Source organism: Herpailurus yagouaroundi, unplaced genomic scaffold (assembly GCF_014898765.1).
Source record: "Herpailurus yagouaroundi ecotype Mexico unplaced genomic scaffold, PumYag 203, whole genome shotgun sequence".
In the NCBI taxonomy this organism is placed as follows: Eukaryota; Metazoa; Chordata; class Mammalia; order Carnivora; family Felidae; genus Herpailurus; species Herpailurus yagouaroundi.
This window is the reverse complement of record NW_024412434.1, coordinates 21,330,903-21,355,816: the sequence shown is the minus strand read 5'-3', so window position 1 is coordinate 21,355,816 and position 24,914 is coordinate 21,330,903. Positions and strand designations below refer to the sequence as shown.

Here is a 24,914-nt window from a genome sequence, read left to right as displayed (position 1 = left end):
AAGCACGAACTTGGGACAGTGTGGCTGGTGAGCTTTGAGACCGCCTTATTCCTGGCGTTTGCCTCTTAATAGCACAATCCTCCCATTTTGCATGACTGGCTTTTTGGGAAACTCCCCACTTATTACATTATGGCAGAGTTTTACAGTGATAACAACAAGAGTAATTTTTGTTCACAGAACGGGACTCTCTGGTTGTTATGAAGACAAAAATATTTCTCTCCTTCTGGCCCTGTGTCACCAGCTAGACCCCAAGACCTGAGTTTTACTGCTCACCTGCTTGGACCCACCAACCTTTGTCCCACAATTTCCCTTAAGCTCTCTTTTCCAGCTTGTCTCCTAACTCGGGCAAAGGACCCTCTGGGTATAATATCCCATGATGGAAATTGAAACTACCCCTCGAGCAATAACAACTGCCCAACTCTCATGGCCCAGACCACCCCAGACCAGCTTGAGCTAACCCCCTGACTCACACCTGCATGATGGACCATGGAGTGACCTCTGGAATGACTGACAATTACCTTTACCTCATTAGACACTAAAATCTCCGCCCAAAGAAGAGCACAAACCTCATTTACATAACATACAATGTATGTATAGGCATGTTTCCATAAGGCGCATGCATGATCTTAGACCCGCCTGTACATACGATGCAAATCTTCCCTATTTGAATAGTCCTCCTGACTCTGAAGAGAAGGAATCCATTCACCCTTGCTCAAGGAGTCACAGCTTTGGAAGTTATTCCCCGTGATTTCCATATTTGCTGCAAATAAAGTTTCCTTTGTGTCACAACTCACCTCGTAGAGTTTCTATCTTTGGCTCACTAAAGGAGCAAACTCACATTAGTTCGGTTACACCTGCATATTTCCATTCAGTGTACCTCCACTTTTTCAAGTATGCTCAGACAGGTGACAGGAGCTGACCTGAACAACAAAATCCTTTCCTCCAAGAATGTGGAAACCCCCCTTCTGCTTCAAAAAGCAGATGACCATGGCTCCCAGGGTTTACATGGGGGAACGACCTGGGGCTCACAGAATCCTGTGAAAAGAAGCTGGTCTCTCTGAGAAAGAAGTGTTTGTCTTGCCCAGGGCTGCATTCCTGATGGACTGATGTGCTGGTTTAATTTGTACCTGAGACCTTTCTCATACTTCTTTCAAGTACAGAAGTTCAAAGATAGTAAATGGAGCAGTTAAGCTGTTTAGAATCACAGATGTGCACTGGAGAGTTTGGGGTGAGGAGATAACTGTCCTTATAAGTAAGCAGTTTATGGTGAAGTGTGTAGTTTCACACGGGACAGAGTCTTCAAACTAAGTTGAGGACAGGAAGTGGAAGAAACGTGCTGGCAAGCATTCTAGAACTTTAAGAACCAAAGGTGGACTCTGGCCTTTTACAACTAGATCCCCCAGTGTGGTTGTTGGAGCATTACGAAGAGGTCAAACTATTTCCTTCCACTCCTCATAATTCGTAGTGGTTTAAATCTTTTTTCCTCTCAGGTTTCCTTCGAGGTTGCTGGATTTATCTTTTTCCTTTTTTTTTTTTTTTTTTTTTTTTAAGTTGGGCCTTGTTGGAGCATCTGGATGGCTCCGTCGGCTAGGCATCCAACTCTTGATTTTGGCTTAGGTCATGGTCTCACGGTTCATGGGCTAGAGTCCTGCATCCAGCTGGGTGCTGATAGCATGGAGCCTGCTTGTGATTCTCTCTCTCTCTCTCTCTCTCTCTCTGCTCCTCCCCAATCTGCATGTGTGCACACATGCACTCTCTCTCTCAAAAAAAATAAAAATAAACTTAAAAAAAATAAATTAAGTTGGGCCTCGTGGTGCAACGATTTTGTCAAACACAAGGACGTATTTTGCTCTTGTGCGTTGGCCATGCTTTCACAGTTGTCCTTCCACATGCTCAGCACACCTCTGTGTAGCCCAGACTCTCATGCCAACAAGGGTTTACTGAGCACCTACTATATGGAGACAAAAGAGTCCTGGTTTTATTTTTTTTAATGTCTATTATTTATTTTTTCAGAGAGAGAGAGAGAGAGAGAGAGAGAATGAGCAGAGAAGGGGCAGACAGAGAGGGAGACACAGAATCCGAAGCAGGCTCCAGGCTCTGAGCTGTCAGCACAGAGCCTGATATGGGGCTTGAACTCATGAGCCCTGAGACCATGACCTGAGCCAAAGTCTGGGGCTTAACCGACTGAGCCATGCAGGTGCCACCAAAGAGTACTGGTTTTGAGCATAGGTTTGGCTTCACCACTTACAAACTGCCTAGTGTCAGGCACCACTTTACAACTCCTCTCTGCCTCAGTTTTCTCACCTGTAAAGTGGAATTAAGGGTATCCCACCAAGTTGCGGTGAAGATGAGATGAATTAATGCACGTAAAACACCCAGAACATGTATCAAAGGCACATTCAGCAGAAAGTGCTGTCATGGACTGACGTGCCCTCGTGCCAGGCACTGCTGCCCTGAGCACTTAACTTATTCATAAGTTATGAATTAACTTATTTAATTCCTCCAAGAGCCCTGTGAGGCGGGTACTATCCTACTCTTTTATGGATGATGAAACTAAGGCTCAGACGTTTGACACACTAACAGAAATGATCGAAGTATCGTCAGGGACATAAGAAAATATAAATTAGTATTGTGGTATAATAAAAAAATAAATATTTGGTTTTAGTCCTTGCTTCCTGACACAGAGCTTCTAAGACCTTTGTACTCTTTTGTATGCTGACAAAATGATTCACTGGGAAGGAGGGTCTGAGGACCCTACAGCTAAAGGAAGGGGCTGATCTCCAGAAAGTTCAAGCCCCACTAGAAGGGATGGAACTTTAAGCCCCGCCCCCTGACCTCTGGGGAGGGGAGACGGGCTGAAGATTGAGTTCAGTCACCAAGGCGAGTGATTTAGTTGCAGTCATGGTTACATAATGAAACCTTGCTGAACAGTCCAACAGTGGGGTTCAGTGAGCTTCTGGGCTGGCCAACACCTCCAGGTGCTGGGTGGGTACCGACCTGTATTCTCTCTCTCCCAAGCCTTACACTATGCACCTCTTCCATTTGGCGGTTCTTGAGTTACATCCTTTGTAATAAACCAGTAGACATGGCAAAGTGTTTTTCTGAGTTCTATGAGTTGTTGTAGCAAATTATTGAACCTGAGGAGGGCATCATATGACCCCTTGGTTTATAGCCAGTTGGGCAGAAATATGGAAGTCCTGGGGCCCATGACTGGTACCTGAGGTGAGGGCCGTCTATGGGACTGAGGACTTTAACTTGTGGGATCTGACACTAACTCCAGGTAGTTAGTGGCAGAATTGAATTAAGTTTTTGGACACCTAGCTGGTGTTTGAGAATCAAGAGTTGAGAAGTATTGGTCTGACTCAAAGCTCTTGTGTCCAGGTGTCCTCTCTTTCTCTCTTTTTATTTTTATTTATTTATTTTTTTTACTGTTTATTTATTTTTGAGAGAGAGAGAGAGAGAGAGAGAATGAGAGAGCACAAGCCGGGGAGGGGTAGAGGGAGAAGGGGACACAGAATCCATCTGAAGCAGGCTCCAGGCTCCGAGCCGTCAGCACAGAGCCCGACGCGGGGCTCGAACTCACAGACTGCGAGATCGTGGCCTGAGCCGAAGTCGGATGCTCAACCGACTGAGCCACCCAGGCGCCCCTCTTGTTCTCTTTTTGACCTGAATCTTCATCTGTCCCACTCTGGAAGGATTCTCCTTGCTGAACATCACACACCCATCTTTATCTCTGCAGTCCCATGACCAGGTCACGTGTGCCTACCCGGTGGCCATATTATCTCAACTGTGTCTTGTGTGTCTCTGTGAGGACTCAGCCCTATCTGAACACGTTTGGGAGGATCCACAGCGTAGCCCTGCCCGGTGTCCCTGAGTGGGTACCTCTTGCCACCAGCTCTAGAGAAGGAGAGAGTCAAGTGCTACACAAGATTGAGGGCTAGCATTGGGAGGGTGGGCCAAGTGTGAGGATAGCAAGTCTGCTGCTCAGCCTGCCCTGGTGCCTCTATCCCAAAGACTCCTGCGTGGGTCCCAGAGTGGGAAGCTGGGAATGAAAGAGAGTCAGAACTCAAAAGGCAGTTTTCCTCAAACCTCCTTGGTTGACACCAGCCTGGGTATCAGCCAGAGAGGCTTTCTCACAGCGGGGCTTGGCACTGTGGGAGGGGAGTGGCACCAAAACTTTCAGTGGATGCACGGGGGGTGTGGGTTGGCACAGGGCAGCGGCAGCTTGGTGGAGCCTTGGCGGCCTTGGCAATCCAATTTCTCCAGGGTGAGGGCCCAGAGCAGGGCAGGAAGGAAAGAGTCGCCAGGTAGTTGCCGAGAGAAACATTTCACTTGCACATTGACTAGTGCCTCCCACCCGAGTCATGTCCTTGGGACTTCAGAATAAGAGCTTATTTGGAAATAGAGTTGTTACACATGTATTTAGTTAAGATGAGGTCACGCTAGGGTGAGCCCTTAATCCAACATGGCTGGTGTCCCTGTAAGAAGAGAAGAAGAGGCTCAGAGACACACACGCAGAGGGGAACAGGCCACGTGATGATGGCGGTTGAGACTGGAGAGATCTACAAACCAAGGAGCACCGAACATTTCTGGTCACCATCAGGGGCTCGGAGGGAGGGAGGCACGGGACAGACTCTCCCTCAGAGCCACCGGAAAGAACCATGATGACACCTTGGGTTTGGACTTCCAGGCTTCAGAACCATGAGAGAGACAGTTCTGCTGTTTTAATCCACCCACCCTGTGGGGATTTGTCACGACAGCTTTCGGAAACTAATACGCACAACTTAAACCTCTTCCTGGCCACTCCCGAAGTACATGGGGGAAACGTTTTGAAGGATTCCTGTAGAGACTGTGGAGCAGGAACCACATGAAGACTGTTTTTGGATTCTTTGATTTTTGGTTTCTCTCTCAGGCTAATAACAGCTATGAGGGAAAGGAGGTCCCGTAACTCTCTCTCTCTCCACGGTGGCAAACAGAGACCCACGACCACTGATAGAGTATGGCTGAGGAGCTGCATTCAAGGAGGACCAGATCACTGTGAGTAATTCTGGACGTGCCTGAGTGACACCCTGTGAAATGTGAGGATCTTGGGGCCAAGACTATGCAGGAAGCACCTTGCACAGCCTGGAAATCATGTAAATCATATGGCTTTGTTATCAGCAGAGCTCAGCCCTGCAAATCTCCCCCCGGCTGGAAATTGGAATGCTCTTCTTTTCCATGTCCCTTATGTCCCTAAAATTCTACTTCAAATGTACCTTTCCCACGATCCTCAGCTTACTATCCTCATCCAACACAGGCAAGTCCTTTCTTCTAGTGAGTCTTAGTCTCTTCCAGTCTTAATCTTAGTCTCTTTCAGTTGTTATAACACAAACACAATAGACTGGGTGGCTTAAAACAAGAGAAAATTATTGCACAGCTCTGGAGGCAGGGAAGTCTGAGATCAGGGTGCCAGGATGACAGTTCCAGCGAGGGCTCTCATCCAGATGCAGCCTTCTCCTTAGATCTTTGCATGGCAGAGAGAAGACGGGGAAGCCAGTGCTCTTGTGACTCATGAGGGCACCAATCCCCTTCATAAGGGAGATACCCTCATGACCTCATTTAGCCCCAATTCCCTCCCAAAGGCCCTACCTCCTAATCCCATCATATTGGGGGGGGGGTAGAGTTTCAGCATATGAATTCGGGGGGTGGGGGGACATAGCATTCAGTCTTTGAGTGCTTACTTTTAAGTTGTTGGTTTTTCACCCCCACAGCCTAGGATTCACCACCTTTGAATTCTAAGCAAGGTTACATTTGCTTTTGATACCCAAATTATTATGCAATCAGCCTGCCTCCATCAAAAAGACCGCTGCTGTTTGTGAGCACTTCCTGAAGCACAGGTCTTCAGTTTGCTCTGGGGCAAACGGCTCTGGTCCCTAGGCTTTGGCCCTTCCATCAACTGCTATGCTCCTGCCATCTCCTCCGTTCCTGGTGGCCCTGGAGAAATGGTCTCTCCTGGTCTGGCCACTGCTACCCTAATTCTAGCTTTGAGACAGGGGATGCTGCTCTCTCTTGCCTGTATAACTCTGTCCTAAGAATGGAGACACGCCTTGCCCTAATTTCCCAAACCACAACTGAGACAAAGCTTAAACTCCTGTAAGGTCTTGTTGAAGATTCAGCAACAGCCCAAAGAAAGACTTAAAATTGCTCTACAAGTGTAGACCCATCCTGGAGTCGGCTACACAGCCAGCATCCCACCCAGTGTCTGGATAGTCTTCAACGCGTGAGGGAGGCTGCCCAGTTCTCTCCAGGCTTCATTGTCCGGAAAAACGACCTTCTTGGATCCCATGAGAGGGAGTATTTCCCTCTAACCGTCATCTCAAAGTCCACTTGGCTGCGTCTTCAATTTCTGCCTCTTCCCAGGAAGGTAAGGAGCAAGAGTACTGATTGACTCCGGAGAAAAACTCACCTCCGGCCACAAAAGCACCATCTGATCCTCTGTCCCCAGCAAGTCAACCACGCTCACTTTGCTAATAAATGAATTAATACATCAGTGCTCCATTTTCTTCCAAGGAAGAGGCGAGAAACTCAAGTTATCAGGTTGCATCATGAGTAGGCATTAGTGGCCCTGTTGTTGGCAGATGCAATGTTTATCTTGAGGTCTGTATGATCTGCGTTCCCATCTAGATAATAAGATTTTCTAAGAATCTTAGAGATTCTCTAATAGAGAGAAAGGGCTGTATTCCCTTTCTCCTGACTTTCCTATCCCCTCCATCTCTATGCTGTTCCAGCCACACCCACACCCACACCCAAGACCTAAAATCCTGAATTGTATATACACAGCAGGCACTCCGTGATCCCCAGATTATTTGCTTTGTCACAAAGCTTCTGATACAACAACTGAAGGATTAAAAAGACTGTAAATAATGCCTGCTCTCATTCTGAAGAGACTTGTTCCTTTCAGCTTTTACATGCCAAACTCATCAGTTTCTTTTAAATGGAAAAAATAAAAATTAAAAATATTTTATCCCAGCATTTCTGCAGTACCAGTCTCTGTCCCAATTACCAATTCCCCAGACCTCCCCCCCCCAACCCCCCCACCCCCCGTTGTGTGCATGGCGTCACTAATTCAGGATTGGCTTTCTAAGCTGCTACTCACACATCATACACCCTATCCAAACCCACATTCCCTGGGAGACCTCCCCACCATCTGCGGCCCCCGTTCATTCAGCCACAAATACTCATGCATTTCACATGCAAGCTAAGCTCTTTGCTGCTGCTTCTTTGTCTCCTCTAGGGAGAGAAAAGAACTTGTGTTCTTGCCTTCCTGAGCCCTTGCTTTCTGCCCCTCATGCACTCAACAGAGAAAGAAAAGGTGTCGTGTAGGGGATATTTGGGAAAACAGTCAACAGTTCCCAACCTTTCCCCAAGTAGCAAGTGAGTTTTTTATGGTTCTACGTAGCCCTGCCAGGTCTGGCAGTTGATGTTTCGTCACAAAACCTGGAAGCCATAGGTAGACTGACATGTTCTGCCTCTCTTTGGGCTTGCCATATTGGAGAAGCAGCAGACAATAGAAACCTAAGGATCTTCTTCAGTCAGGCTTAGGGGAAGAGGCCTCAAAGCGCTTTGCAATTAATGCATTTTGCTTTGGAGTCCGTGGAAGTTACGCAATGTACTATTATCCATACGGACCCTAGACTCCTAGGTTATTTGCCTCTCAGATGAGGCAACGTAAGCAGAAAACATACTGGTGCTTTACTTTTCAGATTCCAAGGAGTACAGTGAAGTTCTTAATTAAATGAAAGCAATGAAAGAGAGTTTGGTTTTTGCTTTTGTTTTTTTCCTCCTCGGCACCATCTGAATATAGTATCTTCCTCACATGTCATCTCCACCTTCAAGCTGGATTTACGAGACTATGTCATGTTGACAAGCACGAGAAAATAATAAATGTCAGGCTCTGGGGCTATTTGGTACGATTTCTTTAATTTGAGAAATTTCTTTTTTTTTTTTAATTTTTTTTTTCAACGTTTATTTATTTTTGCGACAGAGAGAGACAGAGCATGAACGGGGGAGGGGCAGAGAGAGAGGGAGACACAGAATCGGAAACAGGCTCCGGGCTCCGAGCCGTCAGCCCAGAGCCCGACGCGGGGCTCGAACTCCCGGACCGCGAGATCGTGACCTGGCTGAAGTCGGACGCTTAACCGACTGCGCCACCCAGGCGCCCCTAATTTGAGAAATTTCAAGGAAAGGGAGACATGAATCAAACAAGACAAAAGACAAGGTATGTGGTCTTGTCTGAAACAAGGCAAGTTTGAAACCAAATGACCCCTTTCCCACTGTGTTTATTTATACTCTTGCTCTCATTTGACGCATTAAAGTTTTTAGAATTCAAGTCAAGTTCCCTTGACTGTATTGGTTTGCTTGATAGTTTATTAAAAAAATAAACTCACCCAGAAATAAAAGAGTATTTGATCACAGAAGTACTATCTAGTTACAAATGAAACGATCCGTTCACCTTTGTTTAGGTCTTAAGTTAAGCTCAGCATAAATGGGTGTATTTTCTGGTTCCATTGATGGATGGAAGAGATGACAAATGAGCTTGGTTGAAGGGAGAGGTAGGGTAGGTTCCTCTTTCCAAACACACCCTGTCCCCAAATGCTAGCTGCTTCTTCTTCTTTTCTCAAGCCCCAGGGATGAGAAAGACAGATTTGGCTATGTTCATACTGAATTCACCCATCACATAGCATTCACTGGCTTAGGGTCAATCTGATGTGTGAACTTAACATACGTTTTGCTCTTTTTAAAGGACAAATTGCACATAGATGAATGCAGTTTGAAATGCACGCTTTGAAATCTTCATTTCTCATCTTAAGAATCTTTTCCCCATTTATCGTTTCCGTTCCATTGTCGAACTGGATCGATGAAACATTGGCAGGAAAAGAAGAGTCTGAGTGAGAAAACATGCAAAGAGTAATTTTTTTTTTTTGACATTCTATGCTGCTATTCATATCCAGGACTTTCCATTTCCTATAGCATAGTTGAAACTGGAGGGAAAAATGATTACATTTCCTCAAAAGGATAAATATAGACATCCACTGTTGACTGAGAACCCAATCTAGGTGAGCATCGCGTAGATTCTCTTGGTCCTTTCTCTACGCCCCACATGACCAGAAGGGTACAGCCTGGCTGGGAAACGGCAGACCTCTCAGCATGACGGTCTTCAAGGACAGCATGCAGCCTTTCGGTGAAGCCACATGCCACAGAGCTCTCTGCAAATGCAGAGTCTCCAGGGACCGGCCTGGCGGCGCGCATTTATACCCGCCCACCGGCTAAGCCACAGATCCAAACGCAACGTGCAGCACTCAGAGGCCACATGTGGAGTTTGAGATTGCCATCGGCATGTATAATGCCTACCCTCGCTTTAGAAGGTGGGTGGGAGCAGTGGAAAAAATGCCCCGGTCAAACTAAAAATATTTCTTGTAGTCAAGGCAATAATGATGGATTTGGATATAATTGAGGAGGAAGCAAAAACCAAAATGCAATGCATATCAACTTTCCGATCATTATGGTTAAAAAAAACAATGAAAAAGCGAAGAGCTTACTTCAAATCATATTAGGACAGAAAGAGCAAACCTGGTCGAAATATAATTATGTTTTCTGAAAGTCATTGCAGAGTCTGATGTGTGTGTGTAGATGAAACCATGTGGCTATTGTTTCGTCTAGAGTTCCAATGCACTACTCCAAAACAACAATGAGAAGCTAGAGGCGGAATTTCTTGGAAGCCATCCCTCTCTTTATTCAGTTGGGTGGGTCAAGAATGGAAGGTCCCCGCGAGCACCCCAAAATTGTTTTCCATCCTTAGTCTATTGTCAGGATCTGAAACGGTCTGAGATCCAGTGAGGATATCCCACGGATACTAAAAATAGCTTTAACGTATTTTGCACTTACTACAGTCAGGCACCACCCTAAAGACTTTATATGTATCAATCTGTTTAATAGTTACAGCAACTCTAAGCATGGTGAGGTTAAGTTAGTAGCCCAAGTTTACCCAATTGGTAAGTGTTGGGAGAAGCATTCCAACCTATGCAGTGTGGTTCCAAAGTCTATACCTTTAACCCTATGATACCCTCCCTCCAAGTTTAAGCATTATTATGCCCTCCCTCTGTGCCAGACTCTGAGCATTTTACATGAATTCACTCAACTATGACATCAATTCTATGAGAATAGGTACTATTATTATTATCTTATTTTGCACAAGAGAAAACTGAGGCAATGGGGCTTACCCAAGTCTTGTGCTCAAGGTCCTATGAGGTCACAGCTTTTTATAAGTGGACAACTTGGGAATCAAACCAATCACTCTTGGTCTAGGACCTGTACTTTTCAGTAATAGGCGTGTGCAGGATTATAGACAAACGCTGGGTCTAATTCATCTCTGTTTCTACTTTCAACCACAAGCAAGGTGCTTTTACTGGTTATGAAAAAAAGCCAGTAAATATCGGTTGAATGCTTCATTAAATTTTTTTTTTAATCTTTATTTTTGAGAGCGAGAGACAGAGTGTGAGCGGGGGAGGGACAGAGAGAGAGGGTGACACAGAATCGGAAGCAGGCTCCTGGCTCTGAGCTGTGAGCACAGTATGATGCGGGGCTCGAACTCATGAACCATGAGATCATGAGCTGAGCCGAAGTTGGACGCTCAAGTGACTGAGCCACCCAGGCGTCCCCGAATGCTTCATTTTAAATACTGGTGTATACAAATAGTTTTCGTGTGGGAATTAGCATGTTATAAAGATGGCATTCTCCAGTTAGCGGGGAGAAGATGAATTACTTACTCAATGTTTGCTGGGACAGATGGCTAGCCACTTAAAAGAAGAAATAGCAAAAGAAAACACAGGTGAATGTGTTTTGATCTTTGAGTCGGCATGGACTTCCAAGCTTAATAACAAAGCCAGAAACCATAAAGGAAAACTTGATAAATTTGACTACGTAAAAATTAAAAATTCTGTATGGCAAAATTCACTGGAAATAATGTTAATAGGCAGATAGCCAATTAGTAGAACAATTAGCAGCATCGAAGATTCTAATGCACAGGACTTACTTTTCTTAATGTACCCAGAGCACTACAAACCAATAGGAAAAAACATCTGAACAAAAGGCAGAGGATATAATCAGGCAGTTTCATAAAAGAGCCCAAAACAGCCAGTAAATATATGAGGAGACGTTCAATAAGCAGATAAATTAATATAAAAACAAAGTATCTTTTTTTATGTATTAGCAGATTGACAAAAGGCGGAAAACCAGGCACTGATGGTGACAATATAGTGGATACAATCTTTCCAGAGACTATGTTGTCAGTATCCTCCTTATCCCTAGACTTTTCTTAGCTAACACATTAGGTGTCCAGCCAATTCTGGCTATGGGATACAAGAGGGGATGTGCTCGGAGCTGCTGGGACACAGTGTCCTTGTGATAAAAAGGGATGTACAGGAGGAAATACTCCACTTTTTCATACCGGTATTGTCGTGTGATGCCTGGAACTCTGATGCCATTTTGTAACCATGAGGGTAAGCTTGAGAACTGGGCCAATACATTGAAGGTACCAGATGAACGAGACGGAAAAATTTGTATTGTGGTGACATTGCCGAGTTATTCTCTTACCCCTAGAATGTCCCAACTGCCAAACTTGGTGTCAGGTAACTTACTCAGTTCCTTATGTTTTTACTTCTTTAATTGGCTCTCCTACATTTTGTAACTGAAAGAATCCTGATAAAATGAATCTTGTCTACATGCTTTGAACCCAAACTGTCATTTCTAGATCTTCATCCCAAAGCATCACTAGACAAGTACAAAGAGATGTACATACAACATTCTATAAGCAATGAGAAACTCAGAAACCACTTAAATGCCCTTCAAAGAGAAACTAGTTAAATACACAATTAAATAGCTCACTTTTACAAAGCCAAAAAAAAGATGATGTGGATCTATATTTACATACAATGTTATTGGAGACATATTATTCAGGGGGAAAATCAGGTTACAAAAGAGCATATATCGGGAAGATATCATTTATTTAAGATAATGTGTATCTGATTAAGGAGATGTGTAGAAGGATAGTCATCAAACTGAGGGTAAGGGTAGGGTTGTTAAGCCATAGAAGCATAAAAGTGACTCTCCCAGGGCAAACACAGGCAGAGTCTGATAGACCAATGCTGCTGGGAAAGTGAGTGTCAGCCATTGGACTTCAAGTATTTTTTACCAATGGCAAGGCTGTCTCTAAGATGGGGGGGGGGGGCCGGGGGGGGGGGGTGGGGGATAAGAATAAGGCATTGTAATTGTGGCCAAGGAACTTCAAATATCTCTGGTCTCACTGGCAAGGCTTCCTCTTGTGAGATGGTGCGTCCATCAAAGCAGGTGTCCTCTGTTTCTGTTCGGGTGCCTTCAGCCGCAAGTTACAGAATCCTCAACTCTAAGTAGTGAGGAAATGATTGTCTCGCCTAACTCAAGTCCTGCGTCAGAGTGCACTTGCGGTGTGACTGACTCATCAGAGACCCAGTGTTCTTCATCTTTCTTCTCTGCTGTCCGCAGTGCAGGCTTCCTCCTCAGCGTGGACACTATCCAGAGGAAGAAGGGAGGCAAGTCCTCTTCCAGCATCCCAGTAGAGTTCCCTCTTATCCCATTAGCCACATTCCCTCTGCTGCACTGGGACTAAGCTGCTTACGATAAGGGTAATGTTGCCCTAGCCCGACTACATCTTCCATCAGAACTGAGGTTGGTTTGGCTTTTCCTGGGTGGCGGGTACCTGAACAGGATGTTAAGAAAAATGTAGGGCAGGTATTTGGGTTATGGGTGGGCACTCTACAGTGTCCACTAACTCATTGCCGTGGTCCTTAGTTTCTTTCTCCAGCTTCCTTGTTTTAATCCCCAGTGGTTTTGTCTACAGGGGCATGATGTGCTGATCTTTCAGGCATCGCATGTTTCCTGTTTCTTGGAAAGTGCTTCTTACGATAACTTTAATTATAAAGTGCTTCTTATGATAACTTTAATTAATGACATATAACTTCTTTCGATAACTTACGTCTTAGTTATTATTTAATGAAGCACTTACCATGTGCCAGACACGATTTTAAGAGCTTCACACGTATGAAGGAGAGAACGTACTTATTTGGCAGATGTACTTGTTTTTGAACTTATTTTTCCATTCCAAGTAATCAATCTAAAATTATAAAAGTGCAGGGGCGTCTGGGTGGCTCAGTCGGTTAAGCATCTGACCTCGGCTCAGGTCATGAGCTCGTGGTTCATGAGTTCGAGCCCGGCAACAGGCACTGGGCTGACAGCTCAGAGCCTGGAGCCTGTTTTGGATTCTGTGTCTCCCTCTCTCTGCCCCTCCCCCCACTCATGCTCTGTCTGTCTCTCTCTCAAAAATGAATGTTAAAAAAATAAAAATAAATAAAATTATAAAAATGCATTAAAATTAACAGCACCTTGGTGCCCACCTCAGTCTCCTGGGTGCTGTGATTATCGTGTGCTTATGTCTCCAGCCTCATTTACTCCGGGAATTGACAAAAGTCAATCTCTGACTCTTCAAAGCAGAGGCAAGATCCAGATGCTTCTGCTGGCTTTAGTCCTGATTTGCCTCATCAAACTGAGTCAGAGATTCACTATGTTATTTATAAAGTTATTCTTTCAATGACACTGTTAGGTTGATTACATTATCTTGGGAGATTTTACAGATATGGCAACTGAGGCTCAGAAAGTTCTAGTAACACATCCAAAATTAAAGATAACAAAAGCCAAAATGCTTTCCGCTAGGCTCCTTTTTCTCTAAAAAAAAAAAAAAAAAAAAAAGGCTTATGTTATATGCTTTAATTGCATATCCTTAATTTAGCAGTAAACTCCTTAACTGTTCTTTTGAAACTTACCAGGCTTCAACCAAATGCTGAGCAGGTAGTTATATCTTAATAATTACCTGGCCATTATCCAATCGAACTAGGGTGAACAGGGGATCGCCGCTTTAAACCACACAATCTTGTGTGTGAACTGAGCTGACTCCCAGCTGGGATGCATTCTCCTGCCGGTGCATTCCAAACGACTTAGAATTTCCTATCTGTCTCAGTACAAAAGACACTATAGTCAAAACACGAGAAGTAAGTCTACTTGCTATATATGTGTCATTGAAAAATTGCCCCACAGGTTTTTAGCTCACTAAAACAATTAAGAATCATTAAGAATCAGAAATAGAAATTGTACAGCTTCCACAGGACTTTGGGGGGGAAACGAGTGATTCGAAAGCTTAAGATCAGCAGTGTATCAACCAGGGATTTGAAAAATCAAGTCATGTTCTTTCTGCTGCTTAAGTCAATACGAGGAGTAAAGATTTTGCAATCAGAGGCTCACTGGCAATTTTGCTGGGAAGTGCTCAACAATGGAATGCCACTTAATCCCTCCAGCTGGATGGGAGCGGTGGCCCAACAGTACTGAGTGTGTCTTCCTCATAAAATATGACTCAGAAGCATTCACAGAGCTGAGATATTGAGGCCCTAAAAATAGCTTATTTTTATATTGGTGTTTTCCCTCACTACAGCCTCCAGGAAAGAATGCAAGTGTTCACAGTTCCACTTTCCCTTTCATAGTGCTTGTAAATTACATGCCGTGTGGGCCACTTGCAGCCTTCCCAGAAATCCTTATTGTAAAACAGCGTCCTGTGAAGGCTGCCATCTGAGTGCCTAATTCCTGCACCCGACATTGCCATGGCCACCGGAGGGGAAGGCTTTGCTTTTAGCCTTTGGAAAACAATAAATGCTTCTTCTCGGGAAACTATGATTGCTTCTGCATGAACTTTTAAAGGCACTTTCCTGGTGCCCGTCACTGTGGTGCTCTGATGAACTTCAGGGATCAGGATATTACGCTTTTTTTTTTTTTGAACACCAAAGAAATGGATCATTCATGGACAGAGCGGCTGAGGCAATTTTAGATGGCAAAACTGTGTTGATAATAACATATGGTAATGAAGCCACCACACATTGGCCTGATATCATACCGTTTTTTTTTTTAGGTTTGTTTATTTATTTTGAGAGAGACAAAGACAATGCATGTGGGGGAGGGGTGTAGAGAGAGGGAGAAAGAAAGAGAGAGAATCCCTCGGCAGGACTCGAACCCACCAAACCGTGAGATCATGAGCCGAAACCAAGAGTCAGATGCTTAGCCACACCATTTCTAAGCATTTTCATAGCACTGCCTAATTTCAGGGGTAGAGAGAGTGTGCTCAGCCCTAGCCCCATGATTTTGGCTCGTAGGGTCCTTGTTCACACGCATCACTGATTCATTGTTTATTTTTTTTATTGATGTTCTACCAATAGCAGAAGGAGGCACATGGAGAATAGTGGCCTTGCCTCATTCAGTTGAACTTCATTTTTCTAATTCACATTTGAAGTACTGTCTGAGTGGAGACCTCTGTGCAGCCTCTATCTCCATTTCCCACTGAAATATGTAAGTCACAGAAAATAAGAACTCCCTCAAGTACCCCAAGCAGAAACATGAAGAAACAGAATCTGGAAGAAATTTCCACTATCAGAAAGGCTGTTGGAATTAAGATAAACTAAACAGTAGCCTAGCCACGCTTACTTTTATGAAATGAAGAAGCCCTACCCCCATGAAAAAAAGATAGGAACACATCATTCCTCCTTATTTGCATGTCCCCCTGGCTCAGACTCAGGGCCTGGGTAGAGCATGAAAAGGACTAGAGTACTGTCTTCTACATGGAATAATTTAAAGGTGACCAGAGTCCTAGCCTTAATTGTCCCTAACATAATTATACTGGCATAAGCATCCTAGGACTTCGAGGAAATAACAAAGGCAGAAATGTGAAGTGGAAGGAATGTGGGACACGTGTGTACGTGTTGAGGGAGGTTGGGACAGGGACAGAGACTGGTGACAGTTCAGTGCCTTCTGGGAGGTGTCGCCTTTGGACACGAAGCATGATGGGTGGAGACTGGTAGACATACATAAGGAGAGAATGTTCAGAAATACCGTACCGATTCAGAGTTGCAGAGACCCGGGCAACTGAGGAGGAGACCCAACTTGGTACAGGAGAGCTCCATTAGGAATTGGGTGGGATTTCTTACACCTCAAACTGCTGCTCTTATTGGAGATCGGAATGGGGGACTGGCCTCCCTGCAAGGACAGTTGAGCCAAAGCCACATACCTCCTCCGCTGAAGGCAACTGGGGAACCCACCTGTGTGCTCGGGATATGGGTAAGTGCGTGTCTATTTCCTGAGCGCCTTAAGATCAGGAAACTGGCTGGTTGTAGCTCAGGTAGGCACTTGGTATCTGGTAAAGAAACAGGAGAAGGCTCTGGATCTGGAGATAGAGGATGAGTAAAGAGGATAAAAATTACACGTATGTGCGTCAGAAGTGTAGAGAGAACGATACGAAAAGCGCACAGAAGTACAATAGGGAGCAACCACCATCTGAGGGATTCAGAGGTACAGCCGGTGTCTGTGTGCTGCACGCTGAAGTCATGGCAAAAAAGCTCACAAAAGACTAAGAAGAACAAAGTATATTGGCGAATGACACAGAATCCCCAATGACAACTAGTGTGAAGAAAGTTTATGTAGTAAATAACCCAGCATAAAAATACATAAAGCAAAACCATTGAAAATACGAAGAGAAATTGGGAGAAACGGGATTGTTGTTGTTATAAGACACTTAAATGCACATCTTTCAGCCTATGATCAAATAGGCAGAACCAAATAATACCATGGAAGGATGTTGACGATCATAGAGCGGTATAAACAGATGTACATCTAACCTCCTATCCTTCAGGGAATTAACCTGGGAATTAACTAATTAATTAATCAACCAGGGGATTAATTCTTTTCAGGAGCCCATACAAAAACGTGTGATATAGTAAATCACATAGAAAATCTCAGTACATCTCTCATGGAAGTTCGTACATTTTTAAACAATAATCACCAGGAGAGGGTAGAAAAAGAAAAACTAAAACTCTATAAAACAAGACAGAAAGAACAAAAGCTAACCATGGGAAAATCAGCCTGTTTACGAAAACAGAAATAGGAAGTAACACAAATGTATCAGCTCCCTGGCCCGCTGCCTTATTAGTAACATCGGCATGAACACACGCCCGCGTGTATAGACACAGAGTCAACTCACTACTAGTCATAGTGGTAGCGGGGCCGGGGCCAATTCTAGGTATCAAAACTCATAACTAACAAAGCAAGATTTAACTTGTACTGGGAAAGTTTCCTTCCACTACAAATACGCCCCGACCAGGTGTCATGTCATCTGAAATTCTACCATTAGAAACTCACTCTAATACATTAAGCAATGTGCTTTCTAGGATCGTCTTTCAGAGAGGAGGTACTGAATGTAGTCATTAACACCCCAGCAGGAGTTTCAGGTATTATAAAGTGTACTTTTTCCACGTTCGGGCCCCAGGGAGGAGTGAAGTTTCTGCTGGTGTCAGTGGAAGGAACCGCGTGTCATTTCCCTGATGGTTTTTCCCGGTTGATTGTAGGCCAACTATCTGAGTGAAATGTTTGCAAGAGCGAACCGGTTATGATCAAGAACAAATAATATATATCAGATCTCCAATATTTATTTGTTTTCCTGTGATTTATCATTCAAGTGTGATACAGAAAAATGTAGTTCAACAAAAATTTGATTAATTCGAATACGTTTATAGTTTTACATATCCATACATTTATATATAATCTAGTACATTTCTGTATTACTGTATCTTATTCATTATGTGTATATTGAGAGCTGACTTTGAGCTGTGCTAAGTAGCTGTACTTGGAGTTCTTAATCTTGGGATCTAAAAATGGTTACGGAGGGTGGGAGGGGGCTTGTCCTTTCTTTACCATTGAAAATTGCAAAGAATTACATGGTACAGAAACAAAAATACCTTACATTTGATATCACTTCCATATGTGTGAGTTCAAAATTCTCACACACACATTGTCATAGCCTGCTGGGTAGCAGCTGAACTCAGGATTTTTACATATTAGAATGTTAATTTTATTAGGGCTAATTGAAATTATTTCCTGGATTCCCCCCACCCCTCCCAGGCTAAGTGAGACGAAGGAAGCTGTCTTATTTACTCTGTTCTCCCTCTTAAAAATATCCCGAATGATTTGTGGGTATATTAGTCTCTCATGTCAATGCGCTAGGCTTTTGTTCTCTGTCTATTGTCGCTGTTTCCAATTACCTTCTCTCCCCCCACCCCCACCTCTACTCCCACTCCCTATTCCTGCCTCCAGGGTAGTAGGGAAGTAGATTTGCTGATTTGCTTTTCAGTACTGTTGGGGAAATGTCATTTGCTCACTCTGTTATATTCTCAGAGTGTTAGGTAGTTTGGCTAAGTCAATGTTGAACTTAGGTCATGTGAGTTTTATTCCTTGGTCTACTACTAATTCACATGGTAAGAGACTGTAAGTTATTGAACTGCCATGCCTTGGTATGTGCTGTTATGAAATTAAGATAAGATTGCAAAAACCATTGGCCGTGGTACGTGTAATTCAAATGACCGATCTCTATTAGTGTAATGGGTTCTCTGGGGCACAAGTGCTTAGTTTAGAGACCACTCCCTGAAGTTCTCTGCAAAAGCTTGTGTGCATATATGTGCTTTCTTGGGAGAGAGTTCTTAAATTTCCTCAGGGTTCAGGAGAGCCTGTATGCCTTGGAACCTTGGGGCAGCTGTTCAAAAACACTGGTCTTGGGAGGCATGAAGAATTTTCATTGGCCCGTGATGAAATGTGAAAAATAAGAACAGGTGTAAGGGAGTTTCCACATAGCTAAAAATGTATTCAATGTTAAAAATTGCCTTTCATTTTAAAGGCATGTATTTTCTAATTTGTTGGTGTTTAACACTATTGTTATGGTCGTGTTAATGTAGGGTAGGGCCCCCCCCCCCGCCCCCACCGCCACCTGTGCCCCAGTGACTTCCCTTGGCAAAATTTAAGTTAGTTTCAAAAAACTTTTTAATATTTTCATGGCCCATGAAACCGAATGTTTGGGAATTACAGATTTTAGAGAGGATTGTCCTGGCCCTTTGTTTTCCCTTCTAACTTTTGCTGTCTATCTTTGGCTCCTTTGAGAATAATCTTAATCAAGTATCACTGGACTGCCTCTAGGGTGAGACTGTTCAATGCCAATCGACAGTCATCAGCCTTGCGGGACAAACAGGTCTTCATCTTAGGTGTTATTGAAGGGTGACTCTCACACACAACACAGTTCATCTGGACTTTTCTTCCTCTCACTTCTCATGTCGAGCTGAACTGCTCAGTTTCTTTCCCTCAGCTCTGGGAACTCCCCTCGGCATTCCGCACCTGCTTCTGAGCATGGGGCCGCGTCCCACACCTTGCTCCTCCCTGCGGACCCTCCACCTTGGCCAGACCCCCAGGATGGGCGAGCCAGCATCCACCTCCTTTCCATCACCTCCTGCCCCAAGCAACCTTTCTGGAATTTCGGAAGATAAAATCCATCTTGCAACAGAAGTTCCAGTTCAAAGAAGTGAGACTTGAAAGTGACAGCTATAAACTACATTCCTCATTCTTAGTCTCTCATTTTATTTGTTCCCCGCCCCCCCCCCCACCTCCAGTCTCTATCTTCTACCAACATTTTGTTAGCATTATAGAAGAGCGGCTCATTGGAGAAGAATGGGATGAAAGCACAACACGTGGTCAAAGAGGGAACGTCTTGAAGAGAGGCAGAGAAGTGAAGATGCGGTCTTCAGTATAAGCAAGAATGGACCTGGTAACAGTGCTATCCATGTGAGGCTTCCGAAGCACCGGACGACTCATCTACCCCAGGGCTCTGAAGTGCCTTTGAACTGCTATCCCTGTTGTAGTGCTGTATCTGGGTTCGTTCACTTATTCAACAACTGTCTATTGAATGCCTGCTGTGTACTAGACACTGCGAGGCACTGAGGATGCCACAATGAACAAATGCAGATATGGTTTCTGCAAACACGGGCAGCTTGTACTGATACTGAACCCGCAGGATTAGGGAGCAGGGTACGCTTTAAGATCAATGAGTTAGATGCACTGCCCAAGGAAGTTTCCTCCGCTTCTTAAAAGGAAGTGCAAGGATTCCAGACCAAGAGTGATGCATCTAATCAAAGGCAACTGAAGAGTTGCAAGACAAGATCCATACCAGCGAATCTTTAGTAATTATTCTCTAGAAAAAAGGCATAGGCTAAGGTCACCGATGTACCAGAGCAAATACTCCTTTCTAAGGAAAGGTCCCCGGACATTTGTGTCTTCCTCAGTTTCTTGATGTGCCTTTCTGCTGCTCCCTGTGGCCATTCCACAGGTGAGAACATTTAGACCTCAGGTTCACAGAAGCCAGTCAAGGGTAAATAAAAATCCGGGGCTGATTTAGTGCCCCCTGAAACATGTGTACTCCATGCCACATTCAGAAAGGAAACCAACTCTCTAAGAGACCAAAATTACATCATGCTGACATCTGAGTTGGCTGGGGAGGAAGTCTATTTAATGCAGATGACCTTTAAACAAAGTTCATATTAACACTGGCCACTGTGTAAATCCTGCTTTTTTAGCTGAAAGTTAAGTTCACCCTTCATACATCACGCCCATGTTACCAAAACACAGAAGAAAACTTTGGTTTAGGACAAATTACACGAAACATATTTCAATGGAAAAATTTTCTTTGTAAATGATCCAGTAGTTTTCGATTATCAGAGGAAACAAAATGTAACACCCAAGTTATTACTGCCCCTAAACTCTGTTGTTAGGAGGGAAGATGACTGGAACTTGGGTGCCCTTGGTGCCTTAGGATATGGGTGGTAATGGGGCGGAGAAGATGACCAAACACATGTGTGGGGAGATTAGCACTTCTTCAAGCACTGAGTGAAGGAGGGTAAGACTGGGTGAGAGCACCGAGAGATGGGGACACTAGGGTACCAGGTCCAGGGAGAGTACCAGGAGATGATGGACACTGGATGGGTCCACTGGGAGCTGGTGGCTGGGGTGAGAGGAAGAGGGGGGAAAAAGGGTGCCGGGAAGAACTCCTCCCCCAAGCAAGGCTGCTTCTCTTAGTTTTGTGGCTTTGCCACAAAGCACAAAAGACTGTGACCAACATCTAATAACTTCTAAATAAAAGCGGGTGTTTATACCTGAAATTCTACCCATCAGACACTGGCTTATGCCAACAACTTCCTCCACAAAATAAAAATTCTCTTGGGAAGTTCTGAGTCAACTGACCATTCATTCTCCACAATGAATGTTTAATAAGACTAATTTCTTTGGGATATCTAGTTGAGACCAGCTGAACAACAAGAGTATGATGGTCAAGCAGATAAGAAGAGGCAAGGCAATTTGGGTTAAGGAGATACTGGGCCTTGGGAAGTCAGACGTACAGGATAATGTCCACAGAGTGCCCAGTGAAGGAGGCACTAGGAAGAGCGAGCCAAATATAATAACTGTGGCTATGTAATTTTTGGCATCGTGTAGAATTCACATAACCCTAACTCTTCTAAGTTGTAAGCATTCTTTGGAAAATGAAAACTCTCAAATATTTTTAAGATTTAAATTCTGTGAGTTGAAGTCACCTCTGGCTTTCTAAAGCCGAGTATACTCTGAGCCTCGGTACTGTTAACCCATCCTGCAATCATCCACATTTGCTGTCCCAGATCTGTGAAGCTCTAATTTTCGGCAAGAAGTAGGCGTTTGACAGCACTAGAAGCAACCCCACAGCCATCATCACAAGGGATCATTTATCAGTTATTTTGGGAAAGGGGAGGATTTTATTTTATTTTTTTTTAGAAGAGAGGAAACTACGCTAATAAGCTTTTTGTCTGTACTCATTCCTCACTGAGACCCCGTATCAGTGTGTCTCAGTTTGTTACATATTTACCCTTAAAGGAAAATGAGGTGAGATGGAGATATTTGAGTCATGAAAGTAATAAAACATGCTTCTGGAAAATAGCTTTTCCACCCTTCCCTAACCCTGCACCTCCCACTTATGAGAGTTGTTTCTTCAGTGCAAGTCTTGGGAAAGTATAGCTAGGGATACGGATTACTAGGAAAATATATACATATGTTTATAATTTATGTGGAGGGAAAGAGAGAAAGAGCCAAAGGGAAAAACGATTAAAGAAAAATAGCATAGTATTAGACAAAGAGAAAAGAAACAAGGACAATGCCTGCTCTTTGAGGACACTCTGTTATCTGCACCCACACCAGCTGCCCAGGCCACTCAAGGGTGCCCCCATTTCTTGGCTCAGATGTTGGGACTAGGCAGTACCTTCTATTTATTTGCCTTGCTTGGGGATCTTGCTGATTGGTATACTTCTTACATTTCATTTAATAGACTGGGAATGGGGGTGATATGCCTACTGGAACTGAGGGAAGGGCTGTCAGGAGATTGATGGGATAAAGTCCGAAAGCATCTTGGTATAAAAGGAGGTGTTCTAAGAACGAAGAAACTAAACCCATTGGGTTCTTTGCAAGAAATGTGACATTCTTCAAGTTCCCGGGCGATTCACTTGACTTGCCCATCATCTTTGCATGGTTGGTTTTGAGGTTGTGTGACTGAAACTAAACACAAAAGACCTTGAGTATTCTCTCCAAGCCAATACATAACTGGGGCCTGAGGATGATATTCCATGGCTGGTATCCATGATGGGAAAGATCTTGCATGAAGGCCAATGCGGTTGGTGGTGTCTTGGCTTGCCCAAGGGCCATTGGAGGAGGAGGTGGAGCAAGGGGAAGTTCAGGGAAAGGAGTAAGCCATCTTCTTGGGTGCCTCATGATGCTGTTAGAACCACCCAACTGGGCAAGTTGCAGTCCCTGAAAACTCAGATTCTGGAAGACTGAAAGTTGCCCTGTACAAGTTGGGTCATGAAAAAGCTCCTTTTACATTTTGGGTAGTTAGTACCATGGCATCATCATACTTAGGTGATTAGCAGAATGTGGTCAAGGTGAATCATGAGGGTACAGGTTACAGAACAGGGCCTCAGTGGAAAGAGCAAAACAGGGAGCAGTGAAAGGGGGTAGGGAGGGCATATGTCTCAAGGGTGTGCCAACTGCCCTTTGACCTAGTTTCTGTGCTCCAATCTTCCATGTGTCCAGGAACCGAGGATCAGATCCAGGCAGTGCAAATGTGTAAGACCTGGGTCTTCAACAAAACGAATCATCAGCTGTCTCGTGGCTGGAATGTTAGATATAAACAGATGAGAAAAAGCAAAGGCAACCAAAACCAATAGCTGAGAAGACATCACAGCCATTGTGAGAGCTATAAAGTGCTGTGTGGAGAGACAGCATTTCTGGGTCCTGATACACTGCCCCTGGAAAGTAATGCTTTCTGAGTCCATGCCTAATGAACACACAGGAGAGGAAATGCTCAGCCAGCAAGGGGTTGGATTGATCTGCATACATGTTTGGTTACAAAACCAGTTCCTTCCCCTTAGAAATGTATTCAGTCCCTACAGATTCTGGGGAAGCACCCGAGAATGAGTCCGTCCGCTTACATGCAGTTACACACAGCTGGTTTGGAGGGACCGCATCGGGGGAGCGGAGGAGACCCACACAGGGCAGGCAGGAGGGGATTTTATGGAGGAAACACTAGTAGGCTCTGGGTAACCACCTGGGACAGGGAATGGAAGGCTGTGTAAGAGAAAAGCTTGCAGGTCTTGACTTCTAGGGACTTAGCTGGCTTACTCTGGATCCTATAGAAGCTTATACTATAACAAATCCTGCAGACAGGTAGAGGAGAATCTCCAGAATTAGGTGACAGTCTGCATATTCCATAGAAGATAGTCAGAGAAAAGATGCCCTTAATAAAAGGCAAAAAAGCTACAGTAACCAGAGCCAACTTCTAGCTACTATAACACGGCCAAGAAAAGGTTCTGCAAGGTCATCAGCAGGGACTAGATGCGGCTTATTTAAATCACGCTCACATTTGCAAGCAAACAATAAATGGTCTACAACTCTCAAAAATGCTTTCTCCTCTCCAGTAAGTACTTTATGTCTTCATGAAATCTTGCTCATGTGATTATTTTCCCATACTGGGAAGAGGGGAGGCAAGAAGGGGGAAGAAACGTTATTTCCTTTGCAGCTGATCAATCGAGGCACATATTAAATTCTTTTACGTCCATTATCAGATTGAACAACACCATGCGTTACTTATTATTAATTCTATTTTTCAAGTTAAGAAAGGCCTAAAGAGTTTATGTGGTTTTCCCGAGCCACTAAGCACAGAGATGGGGGCGGGGGGAGGGCCTGGGTGGCTCAGTCAGGCGACCATCTCTTGACTTCAGCCCAGGTCACCATCTCATGGTTGTGAGGTGGAATCCTGTGTCCAGCTCCCTGCTGGGTGCAGAGCCTACTTGGGAGTCTCTCTCTCCCTCTCTCTCTGCCCCTCCCCCCTCTCAAAAACAAAAAAGAAAAAACCCAAGAAACAAAAACCACAAAGAAACCAACAAACAACCCCCCCCACACACACACAAACCAAAAACAAAGAACAGAGACAGAATTGGAACCCGTGTCTACTGCTTTCAATGCCATCGCTGATCCTAGTACAGCGCGTTGCTTCTCTAAACCAACAGTGAAAAAGTAGATTTTAGCCCAATGTGGGCTGAAATATTTTCTCTAGGAATGAGTGAAGCTTCACCGGGTATGTATGATGCAAATTCTTTTTTTTATTTTTTTAATTAAAAAAAATGTTTTTAATGTTCATTTATATTTGAGACAGAGACAGAGCGTGAGCGGGGGAGGCGCAGCGAGAGAGGGAGACGAAGAATCTGAAACAGGCTCCGGGCTCTGAGCTGTCAGCACAGAGCCCCATGCGGGGCTCGAACCCACGAACATGACCTGAGCCGAAGTCAGACGCTCGATGGACGGAGCCACGCAGGTGCCCCTGTGTGATGCAAATCCTTAAATATCGTCTATACACATTTGTG

General features: G+C 44.3%; 1 protein-coding gene and 1 long non-coding RNA gene across 3 annotated transcripts in view; one reads left to right on the top strand and one right to left on the bottom strand.

The window, feature by feature from the left end:
* The window catches only part of FRMD4A (FERM domain containing 4A), a 611,772-nt gene that overhangs the window by 349,871 nt on the left and 236,987 nt on the right, over window positions 1–24,914 (bottom strand). The window lies entirely within an intron of this gene.
* On the top strand, window positions 15,079–18,693 carry LOC121014796 (uncharacterized). Its single transcript, XR_005783427.1, has 2 exons — window positions 15,079–18,082; window positions 18,266–18,693. It is a non-coding gene; the product is annotated as an uncharacterized LOC121014796 (long non-coding RNA).